Source organism: Stenella coeruleoalba (genome assembly GCF_951394435.1).
Source record: "Stenella coeruleoalba genome assembly, contig: scaffold_50, whole genome shotgun sequence".
NCBI lineage: Eukaryota > Metazoa > Chordata > Mammalia > Artiodactyla > Delphinidae > Stenella > Stenella coeruleoalba.
In genome coordinates this window covers 407,842-422,102 of record NW_027645987.1, presented here as the reverse complement: position 1 = coordinate 422,102, position 14,261 = coordinate 407,842, and the positions used below count along the sequence as shown (strand labels likewise).

Genomic DNA, 14,261 nt, shown 5'->3' with positions numbered 1-14,261 from the left:
CCTTAAAACTGGGTAGTTCAAACCTGTGGAATGGGTACCATGCAATATGACTTCAAAGGGTCTTCATTTGCTCACCGAACCTCTCCAATCCTATCACTGCTGCGTTTATGCCCCTGTACACATGCTTGATTCTCTTTCGGAGACATAGCAATCCATAGGTTTTAAGATACTTACAAGTCAGGTACATTCTTAGGCGTTTAATATGCGGTGTTGAGTCCATTTCATTGAGCAAGGAGTAGCTCTTGTCTATTCCATATTTGGCTTAAGGAACTTTATCTGTGCTCATTTCAATCTCTGGTTTTATGCAGCACCCCAACTCACCTTTACCCTTAAGCAAGCATAAGTTGTTTTTCTAAATTTGAGACCCTGTTCTGTTCTGTAATTCAGTTCCTGTGTAGCCAAGTTTCCATTCCGTGTAGTACTGATATCTTATGATGTTTCTTTTTCTGTGTGACTTATTTCAGTTAGAATCATCATACCTGAATCCACTCATTGTGCTGCTAAGGGCCTGATGACATAGATTTCATTGCTGAGTGATATTGCTTTGTAAGTGAATACCACAACTTCTTTATCCATTTTTCACTTTCTGCGATGTTGAACTTGTACTGTAAACGAGGTTCTTGTAAACAGAGCCGTTCCAAACTTTGGGGTGGCTGTGTCTTTTTGATTTTAATTTCCCTAAGCTATAGGACCATAAGTGGAAGTGCCCTAGGCTCTGTTGCTTTGTTTTTTAGATGTTTCAGGAAACACCATACACTTCTCCCAAGTGTCAGTTGGCAATTTACATCCCACCCATCAGCATAACAAGGCTCCCAGTTCTCAATGGCCTGTTGCCTTTCTGGATTTTACACTTTTTTCAGATGGCCCTTTTGACCGGGGGGAAGTGAGACTTCATTGTAGTGCAGATTTCCTTTGCAAGCTTGCTTGGTTGGCCAAAAAGGGCGTATGCGTTTTTTCCTGAATATATTCAGGAAAAAACGCATACGCCCTTTTTGGCCAAGTCCATCATTGTGGACGTTCTGCCTCTTTTCCTATGCTTTCAATGCAATTCCAGTCTACCTCCTGAAATCGGTTTCCTGCAATTCTGCCCCGCTTTCAAGTCCTCTTGGCAGCCTTACTTCAGTCTATTTTTGGACGATAGCTGTCATTTATAACTCTGCAGGTTTGTGAATTACAGTGCCCCTGAGCTCCTTTCTTCAACTCGCTTTCTTGTGACCTGGCCGCAACACCGCAGGATGGCTTCAGGCCCTAATCTGGTTCCGGCACGGCACGCTGAGCCTTTGGTTAATTCCTCTTCCTGGTGGGAAATGAGAGTTAAATTTGCCCGTCCAGACACCTCCAGCTAGTCTCTCATTGGTTCCCGCTATTCCTGTTCATCTTCCGCAGAAATTGCAAACTGGGCCAAACAGGAGGTTAAAGGCGCTGACTCTCCAAGTGGGGAGAGTGTTAGTAAAGCGTCTGGAATGTTGCACCCGAGTACCAGGGGAGGAAAACTGAGACATATTTGAACACGTCTCCCGTTCACATGGTTGATCATACTTGGGTTCCACATGCATGTTTTAGCTGAAGGAAGAATACCTTAAACCTGGAGAGTTGAGACCCGTGTAATGGGTACCATGCAATATGACTTCAAAGGGTCTTCATTTGCTCACCGAACCTCTCCAATCCTATCACTGCTGCGTTTATGCCCCTGTACACATGCTTGATTCTCTTTCGGAGACATAGCAATCCATAGGTTTTAAGATACTTACTAGTCAGGTACATTCTTAGGCGTTTAATATGGGGTGTTGAGTCCATTTCGTTGAGCAAGGAGTAGCTCTTGTCTATTCCATATTTGGCTTAAGGAACTTTATCTGTGCTCATTTCAATCTCTGGTTTTATGCAGCACCCCAACTCACCTTTCCCCTTAAGCAAGCATAAGTTGGTTTTCTAAATTTGAGACCCTGTTCTGTTCTGTAATTCAGTTCCTGTGTAGCCACGTTTACATTCCGTGTATTACTGATATCTTATGATGTTTCTTTTTCTGTGTGACTTATTTCAGTTAGAATCATCATACCTGAATCCACTCATTGTGCTGCTAAGGGCCTGATGACACAGATTTCATTGCTGAGTGATATTGCTTTGTAAGTAAATACCACAACTTCTTTATCCATTTTTCACTTTCTGCGATGTTGAACTTGTACTGTAAACGAGGTTCTTGTAAACAGAGCCATTCCAAACTTTGGGGTGGCTGTGTCTTTTTGATTTTAATTTCCCTAAGCTATAGGACCATAAGTGGAAGTGCCCTAGGCTCTGTTGCGTTGTTTTTTAGATGTTTCAGGAAACACCATACACTTCTCCCGAGTGTCTGTTGGCAATTTACATCCCGCCCATCAGCATAACAAGGCTCCCAGTTCTCCATGGCCTGTTGCCTTTCTGGATTTTACACTTTTTTCAGATGGCCCTTTTGACCGGGGGGAAGTGAGACTTCATTGTAGTGCAGATTTCCTTTGCAAGCTTGCTTGGTTGGCCAAAAAGGGCGTATGCGTTTTTTCCTGAATTCAGGAAAAAACGCATACGCCCTTTTTGGCCAAGTGCATCATTGTGGACGTTCTGCCTCTTTTCCTATGCTTTCAGTGCAATTCCAGTCTACCTCCTGAAATCGGTTTCCTGCAATTCTGCCCCGCTTTCAAGTCCTCTTGGCAGCCTTACTTCAGTCTATTTTTGGACGATAGCTGTCATTTATAACTCTGCAGGTTTGTGAATTACAGTGCCCCTGAGCTCCTTTCTTCAACTCGCTTTCTTGTGACCTGGCCGCAACACCGCAGGATGGCTTCAGGCCCTAATCTGGTTCCGGCACGGCACGCTGAGCCTTTGGTTAATTCCTCTTCCTGGTGGGAAATGAGAGTTAAATTTGCCCGTCCAGACACCTCCAGCTAGTCTCTCATTGGTTCTCGCTATTCCTGTTCATCTTCCGCAGAAATTGCAAACTGGGCCAAACAGGAGGTTAAAGGGACTGACTCTCCAAGTGGGGAGAGTGTTAGTAAAGCGTCTGGAATGTTGCACCCGAGTACCAGGGTACGAAAACTGAGACATATTTGAACACGTCTCCCGATCACATGGTTGATCATACTCTGGGTTCCACATGCATGTTTTAGCTGAAGGAAGAATACCTAAAACCTGGGTATTTGAAACCCGTGGAATGGGTACCATGCAATATGACTTCAAAGGGTCTTCATTTGCTCACCGAACCTCTCTAATCCTATCACTGCTGCGTTTATGCCCCTGTACACATGCTTGATTCTCTTTCAGAGACATAGCAATCCATAGGTTTTAAGATACTTACTAGTCAGGTACATTCTTAGGCGTTTAATATGCGGTGTTGAGTCCATTTCGTTGAGCAAGGAGTAGCTCTTGTCTATTCCATATTTGGCTTAAGGAACTTTATCTGTGCTCATTTCAATCTCTGGTTTTATGCAGCACCCCAACTCACCTTTCCCCTTAAGCAAGCATAAGTTGGTTTTCTAAATTTGAGACCCTGTCCTGTTCTGTAATTCAGTTCCTGTGTAGCCAAGTTTACATTCCGTGTATTACTGATATCTTATGATGTTTCTTTTTCTGTGTGACTTATTTCAGTTAGAATCATCATACCTGAATCCACTCATTGTGCTGCTAAGGGCCTGATGACACAGATTTCATTGCTGAGTGATATTGCTTTGTAAGTAAATACCACAACTTCTTTATCCATTTTTCACTTTCTGCGATGTTGAACTTATACTGTAAACGAGGTTCTTGTAAACAGAGGCGTCCCAAACTTTGGGGTGGCTGTGTCTTTTTGATTTTAATTTCCCTAAGCTATAGGACCATAAGTGGCAGTGCCCTAGGCTCTGTTGCTTTGTTTTTTAGATATTTCAGGAAACACCATAACACTTCTCCCGAGTGTCTGTTGGCAATTTACATCCCGCCCATCAGCATAACAAGGCTCCCAGTTCTCCATGGCCTGTCCTGCCTTTCTGGATTTTACACTTTTTTCAGATGGCTCTTTTGACCGGGGGGAAGTGAGACTTCATTGTAGTGCAGATTTCCTTTGCAAGCTTGCTTGGTTGGCCAAAAAGGGCGTATGCGTTTTTTCCTGAATATATTCAGGAAAAAACGCATACGCCCTTTTTGGCCAAGTGCATCATTGTGGACGTTCTGCCTCTTTTCCTATGCTTTCAATGCAATTCCAGTCTACCTCCTGAAATCGGTTTCCTGCAATTCTGCCCCGCTTTCAAGTCCTCTTGGCAGCCTTACTTCAGTCTATTTTTGGACGATAGCTGTCATTTATAACTCTGCAGGTTTGTGAATTACAGTGCCCCTGAGCTCCTTTCTTCAACTCGCTTTCTTGTGACCTGGCCGCAACACCGCAGGATGGCTTCAGGCCCTAATCTGGTTCCGGCACGGCATGCTGAGCCTTTGGTTAATTCCTCTTCCTGGTGGGAAATGAGAGTTAAATTTGCCCGTCCAGACACCTCCAGCTAGCCTCTCATTGGTTCTCGCTATTCCTGTTCATCTTCCGCAGAAATTGCAAACTGGGCCAAACAGGAGGTTAAAGGGACTGACTCTCCAAGTGGGGAGAGTGTTAGTAAAGCGTCTGGAATGTTGCACCCGAGTACAAGGGGAGGAAAACTGAGACATATTTGAACACGTCTCCCGATCACATGGTTGATCATACTCTAGGTTCCACATGCATGTTTTAGCTGAAGGAAGAATACCTTAAACCTGGGTAGTTCAAACCCGTGGAATGGGTACCATGCAATATGACTTCAAAGGGTCTTCATTTGCTCACCGAACCTCTCCAATCCTATCACTGCTGCGTTTATGCCCCTGTACACATGCTTGATTCTCTTTCGGAGACATAGCAATCCATAGGTTTTAAGATACTTACAAGTCAGGTACATTCTTAGGCGTTTAATATGCGGTGTTGAGTCCATTTCATTGAGCAAGGAGTAGCTCTTGTCTATTCCATATTTGGCTTAAGGAACTTTATCTGTGCTCATTTCAATCTCTGGTTTTATGCAGCACCCCAACTCACCTTTCCCCTTAAGCAAGCATAAGTTGGTTTTCTAAATTTGAGACCCTGTTCTGTTCTGTAATTCAGTTCCTGTGTAGCCAAGTTTCCATTCCGTGTAGTACTGATATCTTATGATGTTTCTTTTTCTGTGTGACTTATTTCAGTTAGAATCATCATACCTGAATCCACTCATTGTGCTGCTAAGGGCCTGATGACATAGATTTCATTGCTGAGTGATATTGCTTTGTAAGTGAATACCACAACTTCTTTATCCATTTTTCACTTTCTGCGATGTTGAACTTGTACTGTAAACGAGGTTCTTGTAAACAGAGCCGTTCCAAATTTTGGGGTGGCTGTGTCTTTTTGATTTTAATTTCCCTAAGCTATAGGACCATAAGTGGAAGTGCCCTAGGCTCTGTTGCTTTGTTTTTTAGATGTTTCAGGAAACACTATACACTTCTCCCAAGTGTAAGTTGGCAATTTACATCCCACCCATCAGCATAACAAGGCTCCCAGTTCTCAATGGCCTGTTGCCTTTCTGGATTTTACACTTTTTTCAGATGGCCCTTTTGACCGGGGGGAAGTGAGACTTCATTGTAGTGCAGATTTCCTTTGCAAGCTTGCTTGGTTGGCCAAAAAGGGCGTATGCGTTTTTTCCTGAATATATTCAGGAAAAAACGCATACGCCCTTTTTGGCCAAGTGCATCATTGTGGACGTTCTGCCTCTTTTCCTATGCTTTCAATGCAATTCCAGTCTACCTCCTGAAATCGGTTTCCTGCAATTCTGCCCCACTTTCAAGTCCTCTTGGCAGCCTTACTTCAGTCTATTTTTGGACGATAGCTGTCATTTATAACTCTGCAGGTTTGTGAATTACAGTGCCCCTGAGCTCCTTTCTTCAACTCGCTTTCTTGTGACCTGGCCGCAACACCGCAGGATGGCTTCAGGCCCTAATCTGGTTCCGGTACGGCACGCTGAGCCTTTGGTTATTTCCTCTTCCTGTTGGGAAATGAGAGTTAAATTTGCCCGTCCAGACACCTCCAGCTAGCCTCTCATTGGTTCTCGCTATTCCTGTTCATCTTCCGAAGAAATTGCAAACTGGGCCAAACAGGAGGTTAAAGGGACTGACTCTCCAAGTGGGGAGAGTGTTAGTAAAGCGTCTGGAATGTTGCACCCGAGTACCAGGGGAGGAAAACTGAGACATATTTGAACACGTCTCCCGATCACATGGTTGATCATACTCTGGGTTCCACATGCATGTTTTAGCTGAAGGAAGAATACCTTAAACCTGGAGAGTTAAGACCCGTGTAATGGGTACCATGCAATATGACTTCAAAGGGTCTTCATTTGCTCACCGAACCTCTCCAATCCTATCACTGCTGCGTTTATGCCCCTGTACACATGCTTGATTCTCTTTCGGAGACATAGCAATCCATAGGTTTTAAGATACTTACTAGTCAGGTACATTCTTAGGCGTTTAATATGCGGTGTTGAGTCCAATTCGTTGAGCAAGGAGTAGCTCTTGTCTATTCCATATTTGACTTAAGGAACTTTATCTGTGCTCATTTCAATCTCTGGTTTTATGCAGCACCCCAACTCACCTTTACCCTTAAGCAAGCATAAGTTGGTTTTCTAAATTTGAGACCCTGTTCTGTTCTGTAATTCAGTTCCTGTGTAGCCAAGTTTACATTCCGTGTATTACTGATATCTTATGATGTTTCTTTTTCTGTGTGACTTACTTCAGTTAGAATCATCATACCTGAATCTACTCATTGTGCTGCTAAGGGCCTGATGACACAGATTTCATTGCTGAGTGATATTGCTTTGTAAGTAAATACCACAACTTCTTTATCCATTTTTCACTTTCTGCGATGTTGAACTTGTACTGTAAACGAGGTTCTTGTAAACAGAGCCGTTCCAAACTTTGGGGTGGCTGTGTCTTTTTGATTTTAATTTCCCTAAGCTATAGGACCATAAGTGGAAGTGCCCTAGGTTCTGTTGCTTTGTTTTTTAGATGTTTCAGGAAACACCATACACTTCTCCCGAGTGGTTGTTGGCAATTTACATCCCGCCCATCAGCATAACAAGGCTCCCAGTTCTCCATGGCCTGTCCTGCCTTTCTGGATTTTACACTTTTTTCAGATGGCCCTTTTGACCGGGGGGAAGTGAGACTTCATTGTAGTGCAGATTTCCTTTGCAAGCTTGCTTGGTTGGCCAAAAAGGGCGTATGCGTTTTTTCCTGAATATATTCAGGAAAAAACGCATACGCCCTTTTTGGCCAAGTGCATCATTGTGGACGTTCTGCCTCTTTTCCTATGCTTTCAATGCAATTCCAGTCTACCTCCTGAAATCGGTTTCCTGCAATTCTGCCCCGCTTTCAAGTCCTCTTGGCAGCCTTACTTCAGTCTATTTTTGGACGATAGCTGTCATTTATAACTCTGCAGGTTTGTGAATTACAGTGCCCCTGAGCTCCTTTCTTCAACTCGCTTTCTTGTGACCTGGCCGCAACACCGCAGGATGGCTTCAGGCCCTAATCTGGTTCCGGCACGGCACGCTGAGCCTTTGGTTATTTCCTCTTCCTGGTGGGAAATGAGAGTTAAATTTGCCCGTCCAGACACCTCCAGCTTGTCTCTCATTGGTTCTCGCTATTCCTGTTCATCTTCCGCAGAAATTGCAAACTGGGCCAAACAGGAGGTTAAAGGCGCTGACTCTCCAAGTGGGGAGAGTGTTAGTAAAGCGTCTGGAATGTTGCACCCGAGTACCAGGGGAGGAAAACTGAGACATATTTGAACACGTCTCCCGTTCACATGGTTGATCATACTTGGGTTCCACATGCATGTTTTAGCTGAAGGAAGAATACCTTAAACCTGGAGAGTTGAGACCCGTGTAATGGGTACCATGCAATATGACTTCAAAGGGTCTTCATTTGCTCACCGAACCTCTCCAATCCTATCACTGCTGCGTTTATGCCCCTGTACACATGCTTGATTCTCTTTCAGAGACATAGCAATCCATAGGTTTTAAGATACTTACTAGTCAGGTACATTCTTAGGCGTTTAATATGCGGTTTTGAGTCCATTTCGTTGAGCAAGGAGTAGCTCTTGTCTATTCCATATTTGGCTTAAGGAACTTTTTCTGTGCTCATTTCAATCTCTGGTTTTATGCAGCACCCCAACTCACCTTTCCCCTTAAGCAAGCATAAGTTGGTTTTCTAAATTTGAGACCCTGTCCTGTTCTGTAATTCAGTTCCTGTGTAACCAAGTTTACATTCCGTGTATTACTGATATCTTATGATGTTTCTTTTTCTGTGTGACTTATTTCAGTTAGAATCATCATACCTGAATCCACTCATTGTGCTGCTAAGGGCCTGATGACACAGATTTCATTGCTGAGTGATATTGCTTTTTAAGTAAATACCACAACTTCTTTATCCATTTTTCACTTTCTGCGATGTTGAACTTGTACTGTAAACGAGGTTCTTGTAAACAGAGGCGTCCCAAACTTTGGGGTGGCTGTGTCTTTTTGATTTTAATTTCCCTAAGCTATAGGACCATAAGTGGAAGTGCCCTAGGCTCTGTTGCTTTGTTTTTTAGATATTTCAGGAAACACCATAACACTTCTCCCGAGTGTCTGTTGGCAATTTACATCCCGCCCATCAGCATAACAAGGCTCCCAGTTCTCCATGGCCTGTCCTGCCTTTCTGGATTTTACACTTTTTTCAGATGGCTCTTTTGACCGGAGGGAAGTGAGACTTCATTGTAGTGCAGATTTCCTTTGCAAGCTTGCTTGGTTGGCCAAAAAGGGCGTATGCGTTTTTTCCTGAATATATTCAGGAAAAAACGCATACGCCCTTTTTGGCCAAGTGCATCATTGTGGACGTTCTGCCTCTTTTCCTATGCTTTCAATGCAATTCCAGTCTACCTCCTGAAATTGGTTTCCTGCAATTCTGCCCCGCTTTCAAGTCCTCTTGGCAGCCTTACTTCAGTCTATTTTTGGACGATAGCTGTCATTTATAACTCTGCAGGTTTGTGAATTACAGTGCCCCTGAGCTCCTTTCTTCAACTCGCTTTCTTGTGACCTAGCCGCAACACCGCAGGATGGCTTCAGGCCCTAATCTGGTTCCGGCCCGGCATGCTGAGCCTTTTGTTAATTCCTCTTCCTGGTGGGAAATGAGAGTTAAATTTGCCCGTCCAGACACCTCCAGCTAGCCTCTCATTGGTTCTCGCTATTCCTGTTCATCTTCCGCAGAAATTGCAAACTGGGCCAAACAGGAGGTTAAAGGGACTGACTCTCCAAGTGGGGAGAGTGTTAGTAAAGTGTCTGGAATGTTGCACCCGAGTACCAGGGGAGGAAAACTGAGACATATTTGAACACGTCTCCCGATCACATGGTTGATCATACTCTAGGTTCCACATGCATGTTTTAGCTGAAGGAAGAATACCTAAAACCTGGGTAGTTGAAACCCGTGGAATGAGTACCATGCAATATGACTTCAAAGGGTCTTCATTTGCTCACCGAACCTCTCCAATCCTATCACTGCTGCGTTTATGCCCCTGTACACATGCTTGATTCTCTTTCGGAGACATAGCAATCCATAGGTTTTAAGATACTTAGTAGTCAGGTACATTCTTAGGCGTTTAATATGCGGTGTTGAGTCCATTTCGTTGAGCAAGGAGTAGCTCTTGTCTATTCCATATTTGACTTAAGGAACTTTATCTGTGCTCATTTCAATCTCTAGTTTTATGCAGCACCACAACTCACCTTTACCCTTAAGCAAGCATAAGTTGGTTTTCTAAATTTGAGACCCTGTTCTGTTCTGTAATTCAGTTCCTGTGTAGCCAAGTTTACATTCCGTGTATTACTGATATCTTATGATGTTTCTTTTTCTGTGTGACTTATTTCAGTTAGAATCATCATACCTGAATCCACTCATTGTGCTGCTAAGGGCCTGATGACACAGATTTCATTGCTGAGTGATATTGCTTTGTAAGTAAATACCACAACTTCTTTATCCATTTTTCACTTTCTGCGATGTTGAACTTGTACTGTAAACGAGGTTCTTGTAAACAGAGCCGTTCCAAACTTTGGGGTGGCTGTGTCTTTTTGATTTTAATTTCCCTAAGCTATAGGACCATAAGTGGAAGTGCCCTAGGTTCTGTTGCTTTGTTTTTTAGATGTTTCAGGAAACACCATACACTTCTCCCGAGTGGTTGTTGGCAATTTACATCCCGCCCATCAGCATAACAAGGCTCCCAGTTCTCCATGGCCTGTCCTGCCTTTCTGGATTTTACACTTTTTTCAGATGGCTCTTTTGACCGGGGGGAAGTGAGACTTCATTGTAGTGCAGATTTCCTTTGCAAGCTTGCTTGGTTGGCCAAAAAGGGCGTATGCGTTTTTTCCTGAATATATTCAGGAAAAAACGCATACGCCCTTTTTGGCCAAGTGCATCATTGTGGACGTTCTGCCTCTTTTCCTATGCTTTCAATGCAATTCCAGTCTACCTCCTGAAATCGGTTTCCTGCAATTCTGCCCCGCTTTCAAGTCCTCTTGGCAGCCTTACTTCAGTCTATTTTTGGACGATAGCTGTCATTTATAACTCTGCAGGTTTGTGAATTACAGTGCCCCTGAGCTCCTTTCTTCAACTCGCTTTCTTGTGACCTGGCCGCAACACCGCAGGATGGCTTCAGGCTCTAATCTGGTTCCGGTACGGCACGCTGAGCCTTTGGTTATTTCCTCTTCCTGTTGGGAAATGAGAGTTAAATTTGCCCGTCCAGACACCTCCAGCTAGCCTCTCATTGGTTCTCGCTATTCCTGTTCATCTTCCGCAGAAATTGCAAACTGGGCCAAACAGGAGGTTAAAGGCGCTGACTCTCCAAGTGGGGAGAGTGTTAGTAAAGCGTCTGGAATGTTGCACCCGAGTACCAGGGGAGGAAAACTTAAACATATTTGAACACGTCTCCCGATCACATGGTTGATCATACTCTGGGTTCCACATGCATATTTTAGCTGAAGGAAGAATACCTAAAACCTGGGTAGTTGAAACCCTTGGAATGGGTACCATGCAATATGACTTCAAAGGGTCTTCATTTGCTCACCGAACCTCTCCAATCCTATCACTGCTGCATTTATGCCCCTGTACACATGCTTGATTCTCTTTCGGAGACATAGCAATCCATAGGTTTTAAGATACTTACTAGTCAGGTACATTCTTAGGCGTTTAATATGCGGTGTTGAGTCCATTTCGTTGAGCAAGGAGTAGCTCTTGTCTATTCCATATTTGGCTTAAGGAACTTTATCTGTGCTCATTTCAATCTCTGGTTTTATGCAGCACCCCAACTCACCTTTCCCCTTAAGCAAGCATAAGTTGGTTTTCTAAATTTGAGACCCTGTTCTGTTTTGGAATGCAGTTCCTGTGTAGCCAAGTTTACATTCCGTGTATTAGTGATATCTTATGATGTTTCTTTTTCTGTGTGACTTATTTCAGTTAGAATCATCGTACCTGAATCCACTCATTATGCTGCTACGGGCCTGATGACATAGATTTCATTGCTGAGTGATACTGCATTGTACGTAAGTACCACAAGTTCTTTATCCATTTTTCACTTTCTGTGATATTGAACTTGTACGGTAAACGAGGTTCTTGTAAACGGAGGCGTCCCAAACTTTGGGGTGGCTGTGTCTTTTTGATTTTAATTTCCCTAAGCTATAGGACCATAAGTGGAAGTGCCCTAGACTCTTTTGCTTTGTTTTTTAGATGTTTCAGGAAACACCATACACTTCTCCCGAGTGGTTGTTGGCAATTTACATCCCGCCCATCAGCATAACAAGGCTCCCAGTTCTCCATGGCATGTCCTGCCTTTCTGGATTTTACACTTTTTTCAGATGGCCCTTTTGACCGGGGGGAAGTGAGACTTCATTGTAGTGCAGATTTCCTTTGCAAGCTTGCTTGGTTGGCCAAAAAGGGCGTATGCGTTTTTTCCTGAATATATTCAGGAAAAAACGCATACGCCCTTTTTGGCCAAGTGCATCATAGTGGACGTTCTGCCTCTTTTCCTATGCTTTCAATGCAATTCCAGTCTACCTCCTGAAATTGGTTTCCTGCAATTCTGCCCCGCTTTCAAGTCCTCTTGGCAGCCTTACTTCAGTCTATTTTTGGACGATAGCTGTCATTTATAACTCTGCAGGTTTGTGAATTACAGTGCCCCTGAGCTCCTTTCTTCAACTCGCTTTCTTGTGACCTGGCCGCAACACCGCAGGATGGCTTCAGGCCCTAATCTGGTTCCGGCCCGGCACACTGAGCCTTTGGTTAATTCCTCTTCCTGGTGGGAAATGAGAGTTAAATTTGCCCGTCCAGACACCTCCAGCTAGCCTCTCATTGGTTCTCGCTATTCCTGTTCATCTTCCGCAGAAATTGCAAACTGGGCCAAACAGGAGGTTAAAGGGACTGACTCTCCAAGTGGGGAGAGTGTTAGTAAAGCGTCTGGAATGTTGCACCCGAGTACCAGGGGAGGAAAACTGAGACATATTTGAACACATCTCCCGATCACATGGTTGATCATACTCTAGGTTCCACATGCATGTTTTACCTGAAGGAAGAATACCTTAAACCTGGGTAGTTGAAACCCGTGGAATGGGTACCATGCAATATGATTTCAAAGGGTCTTCATTTGCTCACCGAACCTCTCCAATCCTATCACTGCTGCGTTTATGCCCCTGTACACATGCTTGATTCTCTTTCGGAGACATAGCAATCCATAGGTTTTAAGATACTTACTAGTCAGGTACATTCTTAAGCGTTTAATATGGGGTGTTGAGGCCATTTCGTTGAGCAAGGAGTAGCTCTTGTCTATTCCATATTTGGCTTAAGGAACTTTATCTGTGCTCATTTCAATCTCTGGTTTTATGCAGCACCCCAACTCACCTTTACCCTTAAGCAAGCATAAGTTGGTTTTCTAAATTTGAGACCCTGTTCTGTTCTGTAATTCTGTTCCTGTGTAGCCAAGTTTACATTCCGTGTATTAGTGATATCTTATGATGTTTCTTTTTCTGTGTGACTTATTTCAGTTAGAATCATCATACCTGAATCCACTCATTGTGCTGCTAAGGGCCTGATGACACAGATTTCATTGCTGAGTGATATTGCTTTGTAAGTAAATACCACAACTTCTTTATCCATTTTTCACTTTCTGCGATGTTGAACTTGTACTGTAAACGAGGTTTTTGTAAACAGAGCCGTTCCAAACTTTGGGGTGGCTGTGTCTTTTTTATTTTAATTTCCCTAATCTATAGGACCATAAGTGGAAGTGCCCTACGTTCTGTTGCTTTGTTTTTTAGATGTTTCAGGAAACACCATACACTTCTCCGGAGTGGTTGTTGGCAATTTACATCCCGCCCATCAGCATAACAAGGCTCCCAGTTCTCCATGGCCTGTCCTGCCTTTCTGGATTTTACACTTTTTTCAGATGGCCCTTTTGACCGGGGGGAAGTGAGACTTCATTGTAGTGCAGATTTCCTTTGCAAGCTTGCTTGGTTGGCCAAAAAGGGCGTATGCGTTTTTTCCTGAATATATTCAGGAAAAAACGCATACGCCCTTTTTGGCCAAGTGCATCATTGTGGACGTTCTGCCTCTTTTCCTATGCTTTCAATGCAATTCCAGTCTACCTCCTGAAATCGGTTTCCTGCAATTCTGCCCCACATTCAAGTCCTCTTCGCAGCCTTACTTCAGTCTATTTTTGGACGATAGCTGTCATTTATAACTCTGCACGTTTGTGAATTACAGTGCCCCTGAGCTCCTTTCTTCAACTTGCTTTCTTGTGACCTGGCCGCAACACCGCAGGATGGCTTCAGGCCCTAATCTGGTTCCGGCACGGCACGCTGAGCCTTTGGTTATTTCCTCTTCTTGGTGGGAAATGAGAGTTAAATTTGCCCGTCCAGACACCTCCAGCTAGTCTCTCATTGGTTCTCGCTATTCCTGTTCATCTTCCGCAGAAATTGCAAACTGGGCCAAACAGGAGGTTAAAGGCGCTGACTCTCCAAGTGGGGAGAATGTTAGTAAAGCGTCTGGAATGTTGCACCCGAGTACCAGGGGAGGAAAACTGAGACATATTTGAACACGTCTCCCGTTCACATGGTTGATCATACTTGGGTTCCACATGCATGTTTTAGCTGAAGGAAGAATACCTTAAACCTGGAGAGTTAAGACCCGTGGAATGGGTACCATGCAATATGACT

General features: G+C 43.8%; 1 long non-coding RNA gene across 18 annotated transcripts in view; it reads left to right on the top strand.

Annotated features, from left to right (window-relative positions):
- LOC307181410 overlaps positions 1-14,261 on the top strand; it is a 1,574,020-nt gene that overhangs the window by 1,318,779 nt on the left and 240,980 nt on the right. For all 18 annotated transcript variants that reach the window (XR_013826708.1, XR_013826709.1, XR_013826710.1 and 15 more), the window contains one exon: positions 8,354-8,439. This is a non-coding gene — a long non-coding RNA (uncharacterized lncRNA). The remainder of the gene's footprint in view (positions 1-8,353; positions 8,440-14,261) is intronic.